This window comes from Wyeomyia smithii, chromosome 2 (assembly GCF_029784165.1).
Source record: "Wyeomyia smithii strain HCP4-BCI-WySm-NY-G18 chromosome 2, ASM2978416v1, whole genome shotgun sequence".
NCBI lineage: Eukaryota > Metazoa > Arthropoda > Insecta > Diptera > Culicidae > Wyeomyia > Wyeomyia smithii.
The window spans coordinates 189,116,331-189,138,366 of record NC_073695.1 but is presented as its reverse complement, the minus strand read 5'-3'; the positions used below and the strand labels follow the sequence as shown (position 1 = coordinate 189,138,366).

Sequence of the window (22,036 nt, the reverse complement as noted above, 5' to 3'; positions counted from 1 at the left end):
CAATCTTTGGTATAGCAAACTATTTCAATGTTAAAGACAATAGTGATCAAATATCGTAGGAAACTAAAGGGTATTAGCCAGTGTTTTTTTTCGTGAGTATAAAATATCTGAATAAAATGTAATTTGAATAAACTTTTTGGTTGAAAAGAATATATCAGATGCACGGCGAAGTTATCGCTGTTTTTTTAATAAAAATGCAACTTTATTCTACTAAAGCAATTAACTATAAATCATTCGAAAAATTACCCACCGCTAGTTACAACTTAGTCTCATCTTTCTCACAAAGCATTTATACCGCTACGATAAAAATGTTCGTCCTTTGAAACTATCCAGGAATCGAGCCATTTTTCGATGTCGTCAGAACTGCTGATCAACCAGACCACGGGTCATCAAAAGGAACAAGCGATCATCGGAGGGTGCAATATCTAAGGAACATGGCGAGTGAAGTAGGACTTCCTATTGAAGCGTTTCTATGTAAGTTTTAACGACTTTGCTAAAATTAGGCCGAGCGTTGTCATGCAGTAAAATCACTTTTTCGAATCTCTGGAATAATTTGCAGTCTATAACGTTCCTCAGTGATGATTCCGTTCGGTTTTAACAGCTCGTAATAAATAACACTGACCTGTTCCCGACAAATAATAACTTATCCTACTTGTTGTCCTCATGACTTTGGGTTCTTTAGGTTATTGAAATAAGTCCCTTTTTCATCACCTGTCACAATGCGACGAAGAATGATGCGATGATGAAGCCTTCCTTTTTTGCCGCTGAAGCAAGTTCGCAAGCGCAAACCCGACCCAAAGCATGCAACCGCTCATAAATGGATTGGCGGGTGACTTCTAAATATCGAAGCAAGTTCCAGCGTTTGACATAGGTCCTCATCCAACAATTCCTCCAATTTAGCGTCTTCGGAGATTTGTGGCATTTTCCCACACGGAAGTCAACATCAAAATTACCGTCTTCAATACGACAATACCAATCACGGTACATTATTTCACATGAAGCCAGTGGTTAAAATTATCAAATGAGTTTCACAACATTGAAACTCAGCTTTTTCGTCGTGTAGGTGATACATATTACCATGACCATCGGTTTCACTAACCGATATGCGATGTAAACAAAAGTGTTCATCGTTACTTGACGTCTCAAAATGAATATAATACCCAACAAGAACGAAACAGAAGATATTCGGATCGGTTCAACTATCAATTCGAAAATAGCAACCGTGAAAATGAAACTCAAAGGCAAAAAAATCAATTTCGATTCGAGGTACTGATATTTTTTGAAGTGCAGTTACATTTTTTTATTTCGAAAATAATCTGAAATGGATAGCAATACCAACTGGAAGCTCTTCTCGTGATAACGATATTATCAAAACTAGAAAGCTTTGTGCAGGTATGGTTATCGTCCATGTGTTTTCAACGTTGTAAAAAGTGCTTCAACATTAAAAAGCTTCTTTTAGGGAAGCTACAGGAAATTGCTTTACTGCTGATTGCACGTAGGCGTTGTCAAATTGATGTTGGGAGCGAATGCAAACATTCCTAAGTCGTTTTGGACATCGGGAATATCATCCGGCATTTCCGTACTAGTCATTCTTTTGAAGCGTATGAGCATGGTTTATTCAAAGATGATGAAATTACACAGAAGAAACCAAGAATCATCACCAATAGACAGGTAGCTTTGGCGAATCAATTGTTCATGAATTCGAACAATAATATTTGTGATTATGATTGAACTTATTTATGAGTAATATCATTTATTAGAATAAACGTATTAAACGTTATAACTTAAATAAATTATATGAATTATATACTATGATGGCTGCTGTGATTATGTATGAACTGGTCTAGGTCAGTCGGTTGCTTGTCGAATCCCGGGAATTTAATATTGAATATTGCATCTGAGCTCAACGTAATACAAATATTCAGTACAAGTTACTGACACTGATATTCGTTTTCATTTCCGTGATGATGATAATGAATTTCAACTTTGACAATATATAAACGAATGTGAACTTTGACTGAGGAATGAATACCAACAAATGTGTTCATCGAAAATCAACACTTCGATCTGTCTAGCGACCGTTGTCTAGCTACAGTTTATGTTTGTGCGTAGAAAAGATATTTGACGCTAAGGTTGGCTTGATATCAGTCTGTTTGAGTTTCTAGGTGGTGATATTTCTCAGCACTGTATGAAGCAACATTTCCGTAACCTGTTGTTAACTCTCGATGCGCTTCTGCGTCGTAAGTAAAGCAACACTTTATATTATTTATTATTTTTTGACGGTTATTTGGCATTCAAGTGAGCCACAATAAAATTACTAACATGTCATAGCAGTTTGTTTACTATACGTCTCAGCTTGGTTCATCACATTTTAGTTATGTCAAAATCGACCAACACTACTGCTGGCGCCATCTCAAAATCAAACATATTATTCACCCAGTAACAACGGGGTTGTCAACTGTTAACTTCTTCTTCTTCCCCATTCGAAGCTCAAAGTTCATCACCTGGCGCGGTCTGCTATCACCATCACCGTCGTCACCTCAGAAAAATAGTTACCGCCACTTTATCCCCCTTCCCTGCAGGAATCCACCCAACCCGGCGCAGGGAATCTTCATCCGGTGTAAGAAGGCTCTTGGCTTGGCGCGCACACGGGAGCAGCAAAATTAAACCAGGTAACTCACGAATAACCTGTTCGTGTTTGTTTTACTTTCTTTTCGCCGGTTCGTGCGCGGCAGCCCACCTGTCCCTTCCCCTGCTCGGAACCCACCAGCAAGGGGTTCACGACGAGGCAATGTGCAGCTAGATCTGGTGCTTTTCATGATTACCACTATCCACAGCTTCTTTCTCGGAACAGGTATGTCGGCCAGGTCGCAGCAGCAGCCGCTCTGGATCTCCCTCTTTTCACTCGTGTCTCTCCGTTCCGTTCGGCCATTCTTATTTATGTTTATTTATTTTAATCTAAATAATGATTTACATGCGCGCTCATGAGAACGGGGAAGCGCGCATTACCGTCGATCGCCCGGTCGCTCGTTCGCCTTTCCAAACAGACCAACAGAGGGCAGGGTGAGCGCATAAAAAGATCATAATTATGTGAAGTACTTTCGCGTTCGCGTTCGGAGCTGCGGCAAAAAGGTTAAACGATGCTCTCGTTGGCAAAGTCGGGCGGGTTCTGCCTGCCGCCCCTCGCACCAAGATGGCAGGCAGGATTATAAATTATGGATGGATCACAGCCGGGCTTTTACGGGTCCGTGATGCACTACAGCGGGTGGCTTCGCGCCATACAGTTTTTCCCGACTGCTGGTCGCCTAGCTAGGGGGGGCTCTCTCGATAAGTCGCTCATGGCACAGAGCAGCGCTACTGCGCTTCCACCAGGCCAAGGCACTTTTCAGGCACTTGGAGGGAAATTAAACTTTCATTAGCACCGATGATGATGGTAATTAATTGAAGTGCTTCATAATCTGGCTTAATCGATTAATCAATTTGTGTGCGATTCTGTGTGGGGAGGGGGCGCCGTGCGCGGTGGCGATATTGATGGAGGGTAGCAACAGGAGTTCCAAACCATGCTAATTAAACTGTGGTCTTTGGTCGGGGTTCAGCTTCCTGGCAAACACGGGGGGAGGCCATCGACAACCAGTAGCTACTGCAAATACAACATTCTAATTGTTTCGACAAGACTCGAAGCGACACGGGGTCCGAGCGCTACCGGAAGGCGATGCGATCGATTGATTAATTAACACCAACACGGTCAGGCCGTGTTACTAAGCCGGGAACGTGGTGTTGTCAAGGAAAGATCTCACAGGAGTCACCTTCTCAAAAGTTGTTGTCTCTAGTAATTACTGTAGATAAACGAAACCTGCATTCATTTCCGTTGGCTTCGGCCGTTGCGGAATGGCACTTTAACTGTATCAAAGAGCTAACTGTTCACTCTCATCTCAGCGGTCGCAAACAATGAACATTATAAGCCGTATATTCATCAGGAAGTACGAAACATTTTAACACATTCGAACTGCTCAGCGGTCATCTTCAAACGGAGTCACATAAATGCATCGCTGCGTTGTCGCTCCCCGCTGCAGCAGTAGAAGCACAAATCACTAGACTAGCCCAGGAGATGTGCATTAGGACCTTTCATCGGTGATGGGCATCACAGACTCCACCGCCCGGTTTGTGGCCAGCTAAGCAAACAAGCTTCGCGCACGGAGAACGCAGAGCATTCTAATGTTTGTCTTAATGCACTTTGCTCTTTGTTTGAAATCCATTACTCTTCAATTTATTTAGATTAGAACGGTTATTGAAAGAATGGAAGGGTAAATATCGACTGCTAGCTTGGAGGGCAACCTCTAATGGAATTCAAGTTCCTACACAGCAGTCTATTCGGAGCAGTTTGTTTTGCTGGTGGTGAGGAACGAGTGAGGCTAGAGGAGGGCTTAATTGCTTCGACTGTAGGCCGCACTAGAGAACTGTTTTGACCTAATCAGTGGGACTCACACGACCCAACCTGATTAGCACCGGTATTCCGATAGCTACATTGCTACAAACTACAAGCTGGGAAGACATGATCAATGGAAGTACCTGGTTCGGATCACCTCGGTTGAAATATTGTACCTCCAATTCGGAACAATGGCACAGAGCAGAAAAAAGAGATCGCAATTACTTCGAGATCGAGCAGAAATGATGTAAAAAGATTTATTTGCGTCAGCCACGCTTGAGCTTTCTAGACTATGATGACGGTGATGGCGACGCAAAAGGGACACTCCGCGCTTCTCCTTCCTCCCCTCCTGCTGGCAGCTGTGCTAGCATGTCAGTCAGTCAGTAGCGAACAATACCACTGAAGATGAGTGTATCGCTTCAATCTGCCGAGGCTGCCCTCGCGGGATGGCATTTAAGGGCCCTGGCGACAGCAGTCTCCGGCTCCAGAATGATGAATGCTCCTAGCCAGTAAATCAGTTCCGTCTGCAGTCTCTATTGTGGCACGAAATTGAACTAGATTAACTTTCCCGCATTCTGCTGACGAGTTTGGTTTGGATCAATATTTTATCGAGTTTATTGACGACGATGCGGTGAGCTAGCGATTTATGAGACCTCCCGGCCGATCCTGCCGCTGGGTGGCAAAATGCCTCGGAGACCTCACAGTCAGTCAAGCTCCGTCAGTCAGTCACTCAGTCAGTCAGACAGACAATCGCAGTTGGCGGCGCTAGACAATCGGTGCTAAATTAGATCAAACTTCTTCGCGCTCGCCGAAGCGTGACGATCGTGCTCAAATCGGTTCAATTATTTAATTAAAGCTCACATTCTTCCCTAGCCCGAACCGGCATGATGCGACTGCCCGGGCCTAGCTACTAGAGACAGGGAGTGCCGAAGGTATTATTTTTATGCTACTGCTTGTTTTCTTTTCTACAGCTATTTCACTTTCGTTTTGTCGCTTCGATTTATATTCAACAATAGCATGTTAATTGCATAATTAATGCTCTAATGTCTACACAGATTAGCCAGCAATTGCCTTCGCACCCGGTTTCCCGGGCACCGGAGCCGGTGCAAAAAAACGGGTTGAACTTCAATCGATTCATGGTGTTTGGTTTTACTACTTGCTTCACTTTTAACTCGAAAAAGAGAATCCACTGATTTGCTCGCTCTTCGAACGTAAAGCGACGAACCTTCATAAATCGATAAGATTGATGATCCCTGTGCGACACATTCCTCGCTTTGTCTTGCTGCTGCTGTCCGTTCACGTTCTTGGGCAATGCCATGGCAACACTTCTGTCAACCGGGTGTCATTCCAAGCGGTGGCGCGCGCCGCGTGTCGAATCGACGCGCTTTCAACGACAAAAGACTTCAATCAGCGAACCTGAGGCAACCTCGTTTTCCTCGCGCATAGATTTCTGCCAGCGCAGACCGATTTCAATCAGTCAGCAACAATTAGTCCTGCTGATGATTAAAATATTAAAACCCAACAGCAGCCAGCGAGTACCAAGAACGCCACCGCTAACTTGCTGGCGCAATAAGCTGAAACAAATTGAAACTAGCGATGGAGCAAACCAATGAAATATAATGCATAGCAAAAGTATCAATTTGTCAATTAGCATGGAAACAATGTTGCGACAAATCCACGAGTGCGCGTTTTGTCACTACCCCTGCGACCGCGGCGGGCGTCTTCCTAGTGCTAACATTGAAACCGTTTACCGCCGGGCACGGCGAGGCACGCGTTTGCGCACGGTCACCGCGCGTCGAGACCGCACACAACAACCACGCTCTATTGTTTTTAAATTCAATCCACATTGTGTGTGCACTTGTTTCGTTTCGGCGCTCTCCCCATACTAGCAGCGAGCGGTCAGCCAGAGGTTTGTTTTGCTCCCGTTCAGCCGGTGCGGTGCGGTGGCGGGAAAGTTTCGCTTTCAGTTACCTCACGGCAACCGACCGACCGGCTTCACCTTGATACAGTTTAAATTGTTTCCATGCGGTTTAATTGTTTCTTTCCATCTCGTTAAGTAGACGGCGCTCTCCGGCGTCATTTCGATCCGGAGACTTGCGGAGACTGTTTGGCTAGGTCAGGAACGTAGACCTGCTGCGCGGGTTTTACGTCACTCGGATTGAGTCATTTTTGATTTGCAGAAAAGCAAAACGACGGCTAGAGGAGACACTTGTTTCCTCCAGCTGCTAAAGACGGCTGCTGGCCGGAGGTGGCAACCGGAGGACGAAATTAGTCGTAGAAGAACATCGAATAGAACACGATTTGATATGGCAGCGGCAGCAGAGCGTAGGCTAATAAGACGATAGTAAATAGAGCGTTGCAAGAGCGAGGGCGTGCACGATTGCGCGAGAATATTTAAATGGCACTGAAACTGTGCACTGGCTGCCCGCCGTACGGTTAGACGACGCGGGAATACGAAATCGAAACCGACTGTCAGGCAGTGTTGCATTTGCATCGAACGGAATAATTGCAGCGGCATAGGGCACTAGGGCAATGATGGGTTAAACTGCAACTTTTTGCGGGGATTGCATAAAATAAAGTATCAACCAATATCGGTTTTGCTAACAAAACAATGTTTCGAAAAAATCGTCAATAAAAAAAAATTAACAGCTCTATCTATAAAATAAGTCGCTTGTCACATTTTGCAACTTAACTTTTTAATTATTTAATCAACAGCTCCACAAGCTTTAAAGATCGTTTCTCGAATTAGTCTTTTTGATACTTGAAAATTTGAAACTGAAAATTTTGTTTCACATAATCTGAGTGACATTTAAAAAAAAGAGGATCAAGATATTTAAATATGGTGCAATATATTTCCGGTTTTTATTCTTCCTAAGCACGTTCAAATATGGAAATTGTCCATGAAAAAAAATAAATATAGAAAAACATCAAGCGCTCCGACCATTGATTAAAAAGTTTTATGGGTTCTAGAAAGGAACTCCTAGCCGTTGTTTAGATGTGAAGGTCTCCCACAAACTCACAGACATAACACTTCGAACAAATTTTCAATAAAATCATCGTTCAGATAATACAAATACTTTACGTTAGTAACACTAGCATCACCTACTGCCGTGTTGGCGCTGTGTCTTGTTTTCCGATACCAGCGCCAGCGTACGTGTATGTGTCGAATTGGGAACCACAAAATATGTACGAAATTGCAGCGCCCCAGATGGAGTTATCGCGCGATGACTTCAATTCGATTGGAAATTTGAAATAATCGTTTTTTGTGGCGATGGAGCTAGGTTCCAGTGTTACGTCTGTTAGTGTGTGGGTCACCTATCGAATTGGTCATAAAACTTGTCATTTTTTTTGTTCAGACAATTTATATTTGATACAATATCAAACTTTATGTGGGGACTTCGATGATCTCATTCCATATTAAAATAGTTAATAAAAAATGTAAAAGCTCTTATTCAAATTAAATGCACTGATTACTGCATTAGGTTTTCATTTCATTCATATGTGAGCATATGCAAATTCTTTGTCCCAGTTTGGATTAGATCTGAAACTGGAACGGGAATTTGCATTTGCTCCTGCATAAGCTCACATTCGGATGAAAGGAAAACCTAATCCTCCTCGTTTCTTCAAATTCATATTTTGAATAATATTCAGTTCGAAAACTGAAAAAAGTAGGAATCAATGTTCCAAAAAATCGTTAACTCGCGACCAGAATGCGCAACAAGTTTTTTATTTTGATACCATACGTATTGAAGTAAATTTTTAAATTATGGCCTTTATATGACTAACAGCCAAAGCATCTTAATCCCAAACCCATGTCACGATGAGAGTTTCCTGAAGCCGCCACTAATGTTGATGGCGCAAGTGTTGAAAATGTGATCTTGAGCTCCGTTCATTGTGCCGCACGAATTTTTAGCGTGAGAAATTTTCATTACGCTCTGCTATGGAAATGATATTAAAATAGGAACATTACAGGAGATAACTAAGTAATCTGGTAAGTTCTGTTCTATGACAAAATTTTATTCTTCTTACTATACGAAGTTTGGGGCTATCCGACACGGGTTGGAACATATCTGGACATGCCAATTTGTCTTGCACAAAGTTCATAAAACGTTCAATCCAAAACAAAGGACTTTTGTTTGTTAACAGTGATGACGTAAAGCTCCAAAACAATGTGAAACAAACAATTTTCGGTAGATTGTTCTCAAAAATTTTGGAAGGTTCCGGCTAAAAATGCCTTCCTCCGCTATTAAACAGTGGACTACACGTTTTATTTGTCTATTTTTCACTACTAACACAAACAAACATCTTATCTTCCACACCTGTATATCTCGTTGACTTGCATTGCAGCAACAGTTTGTCTCACATAGACTGGCAGTACTCAGAGAGAGAGAGAGATAAGCGATGAAAAAACCGCCAATTTGGCTACAAGGTTTTACATGTCAGAGGTGCCAGATCTCTTCTCAAAGCGCAATGTTGACTAACTTTTTTATTCAACTCGTATAACCAGTGGTGACGATGACAGTCCTAGGGAATGATAAAGGCATCACAAAAACTGCAAAGCTGTAAAAATATTATATACTTTCACCGCGATTGATCATTGTTTCGTCTGACCAACCAACTTATTGTTTAGCAATAGAACATGAAAAACGTGTGAATATAAATATATATCCTTAATTGTACCTGCTAGCAATACCTTTCAGCTACCTGACAGCTTTTTGACGTCTAATCAGTGTTGCCATTATGCCAGATAAATCTTGATTTTGCCAGATTTCGGATTGCGTGCCACGTAAACAGATTAGATTTAAAATCTGCCCGAAATTGATTAAAACAAAACTCAGTGTGGTTTTTGACTCGTATTGTCTCACAGAAAAGGCATCATTTCAAGTTATGTACAATATTTTGCAGTTTTGGTTACCATACCTTGAGAATTTCATCCGGAAAAAAGTCTTTGTTACCACGAAACAACTACTATATTATTTTTTCATTTGCATTTTGCCAGATCTTATTGAAAACTTAGTTGCAACCCTGCGTAAAATCGAGAAAAAGAGCCAGAGAAAAGCGTCTTTAAGTAAAATGTCTAGACCATCGCACGGTGACGTCACGCATCCGCGTTTGACAGGTACTGGTATCTTTGTTTACCTTCGGGTGATGTAGATGTAGTGTCAAAAATACCTTTTAAACGTTATGTGTGAGGTGTCGGTACACTAAGAATAACTATCAATTGAGTACCATTTGAATAAGTGAGAATAAAAAGATTTGCTGCAATGGTCTATAGGAAAATAAAATCACTGTTCGACTGACAGCTACCACAGCAGTACTTTTTGTCTAAAAATCTAATGTGTCATTATTGTCCTAGTTCCAATGTTCAAATGCAGGAGTCGCATAGTCTTTATTAGTTTTGCGTTAAGTTGCCAATAGGTATTTGTATCATTCTTTTACTGCATTTTTATTTTTCCTTTAGGGCAAATCGCTTTCTATTTTTGATTATTATAAATTGTTGGACCTTCAAACAGTGTTTAAATCAACAAACATTGAGTCCAGTTGGGTCGAGCTCAGAACGAGTAATCATACTCATTTTTTTTCTTCTATTTAGCCCATCTGATACTATTTCACAAATGAGACAGCTGGGGTGACATCCATAAATGCATTCTTTGACATTTGTAGACATTGAATTATTTTACTTAGTACTGACGACAAGGCCAAAACATGACTGCTGAAAGGTGAAATAATTTTTTCAGTATCCATGTGAACGACTGTACGGTGCTGCCATCCGAAAAATGTTAATAATGTGTACGAATGTTTAGCTCTCAAACATAAAACTTTCCGGAAGAATCAAGAATAATCGGCGCATCATTTAAAATTGAGCGTACCATCAGAAATTCCTGATAACCGCTTTGAGCACGCTCTACAGCAAAGTTTCCCACCCTTGCCGAGGTTAATAAAGCAAAAATCGGATGCCTCGGTGAACCTGACCATATGCACAATGGTGCTGAAACCTGGCTTGCGACATATCAAACTTTATGTGTTGGTGGAATGGGACCTGAAAATAAATATAACCCCTCAATATAAACTCCCACTCTGACAGCCAATTTCACACTTTTCTTTCGTACTTTGAAGTGCAAGAAATATGGCAATAGCATTAAGTGCAAAAAATGACAATATCATTAATCTGCATGTTATCTGAAGCGTCGAGCTGACCAAACTGCTACACCTTTTTCATATACAATCTTGAACAGCTCAACGATCGATGACGGACTATGCACGATAAATCAGTATTGCTAATAGTGACAATTTTATGAGAATTTAAGTCATCTAACCGTCGAAAATCGGTCGTATTCAAAATGTATGAAAAATATGGAAGTTAGGTATCTTGTTCTAGTTATCTTTGGTGTGAGGTAAAAAGTGGTAACGGGTTGCGGGACCGAGAACAGAGACACAGAGGGTGTGCTTCTCCAGGTGTAATTAATATTTGCTGCCTGTAGGTTTGGTATTCCCAAACTACATCATCCCCCTTAGAGAAAATAATGTAACAAGATGGATATTTTTTTAAAAATAGGCCTTTCTCAATTGGCTCTTTATTGACTTTATTTCACCGAAACTATCGGATTGAGAAAAAACTGACTAAGTTGATTAACCCTATAAAAATTGGCTTCGTTTTTAATCAACCTGTTTTCATATACAATTATTGTTTTCCTGTAGTTGTGTATTTACGTTCGCAGTTTGGTTCACATATTGATATAATTACTAGATGCTGCATGAAATTTTTTTCCCGAAGCAATGTAATTGACGTAAAGAATGTTCATTTTATGCTAACATTGTGAGGAAAACAGTCTTAAAAGTATATCAAGTTTGTCTAAAAAAATGATGTGAAATGATGGATGTTCAAATGCAGGAGTCCCATAGTCTGTTGTCTATTTTTCTCTCAGGGTCAACCGCTTACTATTTTGATTAATGTCAATTGTTGTCTAGTATAATTTTCTCATTGGACCACTAAACAATTTTTAATTTAACAAACTTCGAGTCCAATTGTTCTTGGGTTGATTGGCAAAAATTCTTGTATCGTTTTGAGACTAATTCAACCTTAAGCTATACTGCTGTTCTACGCATAGTTGTTCCAGTTTCTATTGAGTGTTCTATTAACATGGGACAACTATGCGTAGAACGGCAGTATATTTTGAGTAGGAAATTAATATTCTGTTCTGAAGGCTAATATTGCAAGAAAAGATTCTTGTCTGCAAACACAAAAAGAAACTACTTTCCCTTATGTCCACAAAAATATTGTTTTTTTTTCAATAAATTTTACTCCGAAACTATCTATGATTCTTGGCAAACCTCCAACGTCTATTCCATCTTAAAAGTATAAAAGTTTTGTTATTCCAGGAAACTAAAAATAAACCTAAATATTTGCTCAAAAGTTTGGGTTTCAGAATTGTGGCATAAATTTGAAAATTTTGTTATTTTTTACATCTAAAGCAGACTCTAGCAATGCCCAAAATAAAAAAAAACCCATGAAAAATAATATACTTTTTAAACTGAGTAACAGCTGATTTCATAGTTGAAAACAAATTGATTTATACGGCCGAGTGAGCAAGATTGCATTAGTAAGATTTATCTACTCTATATGATCGTACTGTTGTCAAAAAAGTGCGAAACTAATATAGAATTCCAATAACATAAAACGATTCAATCAATTTAATCATTTGGTTAATATCAAGTAGGTATATTAAAGCATCCTTTGGATATAATTTTTTTCTTTTATTTTGATTAGAAATTTCCCAGAAAACGCTTTAATGTTTTAAATGGAACTGTTATGAGATTCTTTTTAAATAACAAAGCTGCATGAAAAATATCACAGAGTCTATTGCAAACTGGGCGCACTGGTTCAGCGCTTCATGTCTAGCGCTAAACTCTCGCCAAACATGTGAAAAGGGCCCATGTGCCATATGTAAACCAGCCAAATTTTCTCGTTTTTTGATCAATACAAGCGAAATCTGCTCTTACCAATAAGATTTATTGATAAAAGAATTCACTCTTTATCAAAAAATCTTATTTGTACGAGTAGAATAAGCTTGTATTCATTGAAAAACGTGAAATTGTGGCTTGTTTACATATGGCACATGGGCCCTTTTCACATGTTCAGCGAGAACTGTCAATCAGCCAAGGTCGATTAAAATGGCGAGGTTGGAATTGTAACGACGGTAACGGCACATCGATACAGAATGAGATTTTGAATTATGTTTGTAGTTTGTTTTATAGAAATCGCCCACTGTTTGGACAGTCATTGTTTTACTTGAATTGCAGGTTACATTTATTGTGGCCATCACCACGAAAGCAAAAAAGTATTTCTAATGCGAGTTAATTATTTTTAACCCTGGAAGGATAATCTTATTCTGGCGTTAAAATGATGTATGAATCTTAACTCATTTTAAATGCTAGTTTTTGTTTAACTTTTAATAATGAGTGGTTATTGTGGTGTTAACATATCAATACATAACAAATACCGAAATTCAGTTTGCGGAAAAATGAGAAAGGATTCGCACTATTTGATAAAGAAGAGGGCAATGGCACTAAAAGCAAGGAGTCAAATTGACGCAGACTATCTTTCTAGGGTTGATAAAAAATATCGTTGTAATAACGTCATTCGTTATATTAATAGCTATTTGCGAACTCATTTGCTTTGCAATAAATCAATCTTCAGCAGACCGATTTCACGGAAAAAAAACCCGAGTACCTCTGAGCACCTTGCAAAGTTGTCTAAACTCATGCCAATTCATGGGAAAATAAAACACATAAAACAGAACAACTCACCGCTGAAGAACTGCGGTAAAACTGTACCATTTCATCTCATTAGAAGCATCAAATTCCACCGTCGAGTCTTCACAATCTACAACCACTCGCGGCCGGGATAAGTAAACCACCGCCGACACTCCGGCCAAGGTCACCCACTTCATGGCACTCCATCTAGAATCAGATCCACGCCAAATCAAGTGACCAAGCGTCCGGAACCGCGCCAGGTGCCGTCCCCAGTACGGAGCGGCTTCTGTCCGCTTCTTTTGTGCTGCTATGTAAATCACTTCCCTCTTCAGTTACCGATAAACTACTCAGCGCGGCTGCAAAAATTCTCGAGTGCTTCAATTCTTACCTAATCATTCCAGAACTTTGGCGCTGTCGAGTGCGCGCTAACGAGACGCCGCCGCCGGTACAAAACCTTTAAATAATTACTGAAGCTGAAGCTCGAAACCGTGCGAAACGAAACATGTAGTCAAAGGTGTATTAATCTTAATTTTATGTTCAGGTGATTTACCGGTAATTGAAAATTAGAGACCAAACCGAACTGTATTTGACTGGTTTTTTTCTTCTCTCTCTTCAACAGTGATCTCGGGTTCAAGCCGTAGGCGATGGCAGTGCACATCTTCTTCATCAGGCGTAATAGCGAAATAAATTATCGACGCCGAAGGTTTGTCCCTGTCGGAGTTGCACTCGCACTGGTGCCACTAGTGTGTTTGCCACTCAAAAACCCAACCAGGACTAAGGGGCCGACGTGTTGTGCGCGTTTCAAAAATCGATGTCATTTCAATTAGACGGCCAGCCCGACTGAGCTCCGCAAAAGCTCAGGTACGACTTTGGCCCACATTACGTAAGGTGAGTTTTCAATTTTAATAAATAATATGCAGTCGCGCAATCGCATTCCGGTCAATTGGGCACTTTGCACTGGAAGGCACGCCCGAAATGCTATCGCGGTTGTTGTGGAGGGCGTCCAAAACAGTTTTCACGCTCGTGGAGATTTTGGGCCGAAAAATGAATGTCAATTGGTGGTGGTGTACACCTTTGAAAATAAGTGTAAATTTGGTGCAAGGGCCGAAAATAAATCGTTGGGTTTCATTTGTATCTTTGTACTGTGCTAACATGACGAGCGGTGCGTGATTCGGGTGTCCTCCTGCGCATTGAAATTCACCGCAGTACAAATTACTACGCGTCGAGGTCTGTTTGCGCTATTTAGAAGCACAAGCCGCCGACCGGCGTTGCCGGTGGCGAACTTGAGCGAATGTCTACAGCAATCGCGGTAATCGTTAACATAAATTATAGACCCGTAGGACTCGCGCGCACCGCACCGCTCTCGTGGCCGGGCAGGGGGAATATTAACGAGAGCGTGGCAAACAATCGCGAGCGGGCGGAAAACGACAAAACCAAAACAAACGGGTGGAAAAATCGTCTCAAACTGACCGTCACGTTGGATTGCATGCAACGTTATATGCGGGCCAGTGCAAGACGGAACAGCTCCATAAACAGAAACGCAGTGGCACCGCAAAAAGTTCAAGGTCAGTCGGAGAACAAGGTGTAGTAAAGCGTCATCGTGACAGACAGATGTTTTATTGTAATTTTGGTGATCATTTTCATCGTTTTTCTTGCTACAAAGTAGCAGACCTGCATCCGTTTTTCCGCATCAGCCACGCCTCTACACAGCGCCATTGAATGTAAAATAATTCCTTCAACCCATCACCACCCTCAGGTATTAGTCCTGAGGCTGTCGAGCCGCATGTCACCTTCGGCCGTATCAGCGATCAACAAAGATCTTCTCTGATCCGCTGGACGTAACCCGTTTCGCGCAGGAATTTCTAAATGAAGCGACATTCCACCATCTCGTTCCGTTGCCATTGATGGGTCCGGTTCTGATGGGCATCTTTCCAGTGGCATCCGTCCATCCGTGAGGTGTTGATGGCGGAGCCCCAACATTCAGCCGCGCCAGTCCCGATTATGTGCGTGCCAATATCGCACTCCCAGCGTAGGGTTCGACCCGGTCGCAAAAAGGAAACCAATTAACTGCAATATTATCACCTACCGACTGCAACATCAGCGTACGGAGTGACGCCATGAAAGTTTAAGCGCAGATAAGACACACTTCAATGCTGCTGTGGTCCGAAAGAAGAACCTCGCACTAATGAGGTAACGGCTGACCGCTCCCAAGTCGCAACCGTAGGGTACTCTATTCGGCCGTAAAAATCAATTGAAACTATTTTCTCCTCTGTTCGTGATCGCTTAGACGCGCACCCGGGTCTTCCACCCCCTCAAAGGCAAATCCAAGTGACCCACGAAGCCACGACTTCGAAGCCGATATAAACTCCCAGATAAGCTGGACGAAGTGACAAGAAAAATGTGTGTGTGTGTGTCTGTGCGTCTAAGCGGCAGGCGCGATTGTGTGCCTTACTGGTCTGTCTCTTCGACAGGGGCCGTATCATTGCGGATTCTGCGACCTCGGTGCGGACAGCTGCAACCGTCGTGCAGGCTTTCGGTTAATTTTTATTGCCTTGTAACGGCTGTCTGTTCACCGTTGCGTTCCATCAAATCCCTTCCCCCTGCTGAACATCAAGCTAGTAAATACAAATGTGGTTATGATATCTCTCGCGCGCCTACGTCTGCCGAGCCTTACTGGCTAGTACCGTCACAATATTTTGAACACCTTCTCAACACCGGCTAAGTTTAATTAACAACCGAATCGGTGCGACCCCGCCTATCCTGGGCAGGATCGGCTTTCGACCGGCTGCCAGAAGCGCGATCCACTGTAAAAGAGGTGGATTTTTATTCGATTTTTATAACCGCCGCGTGGGCTTCTTCTCCGAGCGGCTTAGAACGTGAAAGGGTCACTTTTATTATCAGCAACCTGATCGATTATCAACCATCTATCGGGTGGCGAAAAAATGGAAAGAGTAAAACCATAATTTGTTTCAGGAACCCATAAACGGGTCCGGCATGGCTTCGTTTCCAACCCTCATTAGATTGATTTATTTCCTCCAAACATTCTTTCCACGAACGTCGCGGGGGAACCAGTTTCGTCAATAAAATCTGCTGGAAATCGCTTTTAATGGAGCCTCGTACACCGGTCAGCTCGAGTTACGTCATTGTTGGAGCATTGCTTTTCGGCAGCAGCAGCAGCAGGGATTATTCATCGCGCAACAAATACCTTCGGTCATAGGAAGTGATATTCTGAGAGTGTTTCACACCTGTTTTGATGATGGCTGGCGGTCGGGGCAGCACGATTGATTAGCCTTTTGGTTTGTAGGCAGAGTCCGCTCACTGAGCAAGGAGATCCGGGTTCGGTGCTAAATGCAACCGTCACGACACTGCCGAGCGGGCAAATGGGCTGTGAAAAGTGGGGAGATTGATCGGAACAGTCACCACCAACAGGGCGAGAGCAGGCGCACGGATGATCCAGATGATGTCAGCTGCTGCCGGATGGGGTTTTTATAGCGCGCGGCTTTGCCGATAGTGCACTGAACTGTGGTTGATGGGTGCTAATAAATGGTTTGTTGACTATGTGATCTGATTCACTCGTAATCGGCCAGTGTACTTCCCAGTCCAGTTCATTTATTAGTGTTGGGGTTAGGCGTTAAAGGTGCTTCGAAATCAAACTATAATAAAGTTACGATCAGATGGAACTTTAAGAACTGTTTTTTCGAAACCTCTAAACATTTGTGTTGGAAAAGCACAGGCAAAACGAGCAGCAAATTACAGATCAACCACAAACTGGTCATGCGCTCGCACTTGGGTAGGTGGACACAAACCGGTGGTTTGTGTTGCGGTTCCGTCTGGCTCGGTTTGCGGCGACAGCACGGAGCGCAAACGGGTCTCTCTCGACACGATAATTATGACAAAAACTATTGGAAACCGTTTGCCAGAAAACACGATGGCGCACCGCGCTGCTGATTGCCTAGGTCTCGAACACGCGTGTCTGCTCGCCATGAGGAAACGGCGATCGTCTGTGATGGGTACAGGAGAGATGAGGGTAAAAACTTTGCCATGGGAAGATGACTTTTTCCCGTCATCCGTAGAGGTGATAAATATTTTGACACCGTAATTTTCGGACTGTCCAGCAGCGCCCCGTCAGCGTAGGTTGAAGAGGTGAAGAATCTGCTATGCTTTTTTTTGGTGATGGATGACGACCCACACACGTACGCAGTGCTGGCATTCTTTTGATTTTTTGGTGTCAAAATTGGAATCTTGCGTGTTGAACTGGATTAGTATGTCTTTGATGAAGTTCGCGTTGGTTGATCGTTCCGCGAATTGTGATCGACACTGGAGGACTGAATAGAAATGTGAAAGTAATAAAAACGGAAGAGACATGTTAATTTTGCATAATGTTGCTCATTTTTTTGACCTAGTTTTGCGAAAAATGAAATCCAGTTTTGTCCTTAAATTAAAATAAGTCTCATTTAAACCTTCATTTAAAATTTGCTCTTCTTATTACATAGATTGAAATCACCTAATATTGTTGCTCTTGGTATCAATCCGACGACTTTGAAATATATTGATTTATTGACCCTATTTTCTTATAAATCTCTATATCTATATATATAATAATATCAGCAACTACATCTACATTCGAACAAGATATAAAAACTTTCTATATTTCACGTGTAGGTGGCGCATAGTAACATACAAATGAGACGAGCTGTCAATTTTCTGCATTGATTTAACGCTTCTGTTCTAAGATAAGAAATATGCTGTAAATATTTATTGCGCACTTCCCACCAAAATGGACTGCACAGTTTGAAAGTGCAACAGCAAAAAAGTGTGCATCAAAGTGCTCATTAACATTTATGAATTCGTTTTTGCGACGGTACTACACCAATCCCGGAGTTACAAGGTAAAGAGTGTAACACGAGTGTAGCTACACCGCAAAAACGAATTTACTGTCACCCAACATACTTTTTGACAGCTTGAATGAAAGCGTGTGCGGCAGTGCTGCCAAAATCCATTATTAGAAAAAAAACTATAAAAAGTAAGTTACGGACATCTAATAAGTGTTACGTAATACATTCAATAAATTCCACTCTTGATTTAACATTCAAAAAAAAAATAGTTAAAGTTTGAATCAATCAAATTCCGAATGAAGTATATTAGTGTTACTCAATCTTTTCTGGCAACAACAATGTACAGATTCAAACTGTGCTTGAACAAGTGAGCTGAAAATCCAGTATTCAAAGCAATAAGCAATAATGCTTTGAGATTTTGAATTCTCTATTTCTTGTGTTATAATTTTTAGTTATTTGATTGGTTAGAAATTCTCCGATTATTCAGATTTACAAACAATGACTAATATCATAACAACGATTTAACTCAAATCAAGAGCTAGAGCTATTTGATTAACCTTCTAGTGCCCAATGCCGCCTTTCGGCGGGCTTCAGTTTATCCTCTAAGAAGCTTCAATTAAAAAATCTTAAAAAATCTTTATATTGATTCATGATGATTTTACCGAAGCCCGTCTAGAAATTATCTTGAGCACTAGAGGGTGTATATTGGATATACAAATTTTAACAGCAAAATATAAATTTTTTTGAACTCAATAAAAGAAAAATAAATAAACGGAGAAGAAGAATGCTGGAGCAGGGTTCTGATCTGACAGTTTAATAACATCTCACCCCAAAGTAGCTGCAGTTGAGAACGGAATCATCTTCAAAGGTTAGCCCCAGCACCACTCTATAATTCTGATTCTTGAATCTTGATTAAGCCATTAATAACCAGATCAGCGGGGGCCTAGTGTGGTTGGTAACGTCTCCGCCAACCACGCTCGACGCCTGGGTTCGAATCCCACCGCCGACATAGGTGTCGATGGTTGTGAGGTGGCATGATCCACTCGCAACCAACCCAACTGATCTAGATTCAATCCTAGCCGACACCGGGAGATTTTCTGAGGCGAAAAATCTCTGGGATCACGCCTTCCATCGCATGAGGAAGTAAAGCCGTTGGCGCCGGTCCGTTAATAAACGGGTCGTGAGTTAGGGTCCTGGGTGTGAAGTCGCCTCCCTGGGCGTCGGTGATTGGCCACAACAGTGGCGGAAATAGACCGACGGAAAATAAGCGAGAATAAAAAAAAAATTAAACACCAGATCAGCCGCTCAATATTGCGTCCCGACCTTGGGAAAGTCGTGCCAAACAGACGCTCCAAAGTCGTGGAGCAATTCAGCCCAAACTAGGCTCCTCAGCCTGAGGGTTGAAGAACATCTTAACACCTCGGATATAATCGAGGATAGGAATCAACGGTTGTCACCTTGGGCTGTTTTTGGTGATGCTGCTCATCATGCCCCAACTCCCACAGCACAGCACTCGGAGGGTCCTGCTGATTAAAGCCGTTCCGTTCGCTGGAAGGCCATCGTGCGCGGCTCGGAAGTCACACCCCGAACAGCCGGGGCCGGTGCACCTGATGAATGGTGGCACATTAGGCCCATTAAAGGGCCGGGAAACAAAGAGCGCGCGCGGCACGGCCGAGTCCCGGCGTCGATTTTGCATTTCGCTTTTCGTTTGAGCGATGGGCAATGCTTGTGCAACATAACGACAAGCACATAAATAAGATAAATTAATATATTCTCAGAGATTTTCCACCCGACTCCCATTTAGCCGTCCGCGCGAGTGTGAGTGTTGACGGTGTCTGCGCCTGCGACTGTGAGTGGGCCGCCGACTGTACTTATCCGCTCGGAATCGTAATTGAGTTATCATCGCTGCCGAAAGCAGCCAGACGACGAAGAGCAATTAGCCTGCAAGGAAAGTGCGCCGGCTTGTTAACCGATGATGTGAGTCTTGTTCCGTCGTACCTGACTGTGGGAGTGGCCGAGGTGCAGCGACCGTTGAAAAAGCGACGAATCACCATACTTTTTTCCGCGCGACAGACGCGAAACCAGGCGAACTCGGTTCGATTTAAAGCAGGCTAATTTTTGCTGTTCCTCCACCATCGAAGCCGTCCATTTCAGCAGAATGAGGGCACGCAGTTATGCGTCGACCCTTGCAACCCCTGCTCATTTAAGTCCGATGATAGATTGGTCTGCACAGAGCGGCGGTAATTGAGAGATATATCATATTTATTACAATTGTCTTAAAGGTTGCACTCGCCGATGCCCTGGGATTGACGAAGAAGGATCGATTTTCCGCTGCGAGGCTGATGAGCAGTCCTCCGTCTGTCCATTTGTCGGTTGGTTTCAAAGTTGCACCCACTGGCAGAACCGGAGCCGTCGTTTGTATCGCGCAATTTTTCTTCGCTCTTGATATATTTTCCATCAGTTCCCACCAAGAAGACCAACTTGTTTGATGTGGTTTTGACGAAGTTATTAATCAAAATAATCTGTCTTGTGTACTGCGAGGGGAGTTTATCGGAATGGCAGTGACTCACATTTTGATACAAAATAGCTGATTGGATAGAAACAAAGAATCCACGTGACGGATGGTGAGAAATTTTTAGGTTTCATCAGTCTCGGGGACAATGGACGCATTCCGTTGGGATGAAGTGTACGCGTTAACTTTTTCTTCCCGTAACTCAAACTCAACAAAGCCCGCGCTGTCGATCGGTAGCCGAACAGTCTGCCAATGCTCCAACCGGTTACATTGTGCCTTTTGACGGCCCTTCAACTTCCCATGCCCGGATCGGAGTAGCACGGACGGTAAACTTGAACCGAGCATTAAAATCAAATTCATTATCTGCTTTCCATTTCGCTGTACACCTCCGCAACAACCGGGTGAGATCTATGCTAGACCAGATTATTCACTGCACTCGTTTCAGGCCCATCGAAGACGACGACAACGACGACGGCTGTACAAAATGCTTTCAGCTTCCTCGCCTCGGAAATCAGCGGCGGTGGCGGTGAACGTGTGCGCCTGCTTCCTTAAACCACACGAGCATCACGAGCTACGAGCCATCCAAGGGGCAACTCCCTCTCGCATATATATGCAACTCGCGACCTGCATCAGCCCAGCAGCCAGCTACATCTTTGTACATGCAGGTTTTACATTAAAATCTATCCTCTTCTTCAATCCAAATCACTTGCCGGACGAGGATCCCCTTTCCCAAACCGTTACCAGTGCAACTTTCGGCAGGTGATCCCGAAAGTAAGAACCACCCTAGTACAGAGGAGAGCACATGACAACACAGTCATTTTACCCACTCTTCCTTCCCCTTCCTTCCCATGCACACTTGAGCCGGCAGGGGGGAAAATACGATCGCGCACGCCACCGAGGTTCTGGCTCTGATCGCAAATTAAACGACTCCGATCGTCGTCGGCCGTCGTGCTGCTACATAGCGTCCCACCCCATCACACCTTGCGCCTCCTGCTCCAACAAAGCCGCGCTCGATCGTTCGATTGAGCCGTGGGAACTAGATCATTCAACCGAACAGTACGGCAAGAAATCCACCCTCACCCGATCGATTCCGGGCTAGGGCAGGGAGCCAAGGAGCTCACGGGATCCGTCGTCGTCGTCGTCGTTTGGGAGCGCGCGTGTCTCTCTGTACACACGTTGATCAGCGCTTGAGCCCATCGCGTACGGACAGCCCCGACAGTGATCGCACCAGCATAGATGGAAGGATGGAAGGAAAAACCTGCCATCATCGCCCGGTTCGTTCGTTCGTCCATCCCGATCTCGGCGAATCCGACGGCAAGAGCACGATGGATATGAACTATAAAATAATTTGAAATGTGCGAGGGCGTTCGATAAATATTATAAAACATTGGCCTCTGACTTTTGCTCTTCCGCTATTCCGTTCCCTTTTGCTGTCGTTTCACGCCGAGATCGACGATCCCTATCGATCATATCGGCTTATGGAGCCGCAATCTTATGTCGCTCCCTTCT

General features: G+C 42.9%; 1 protein-coding gene across 2 annotated transcripts in view; it reads right to left on the bottom strand.

Moving 5' to 3' along the window:
- LOC129724488 (knirps-related protein) overlaps positions 1–22,036 on the bottom strand; it is an 86,158-nt gene that overhangs the window by 30,261 nt on the left and 33,861 nt on the right. The gene's annotated exons all lie outside the window — the stretch shown is intronic.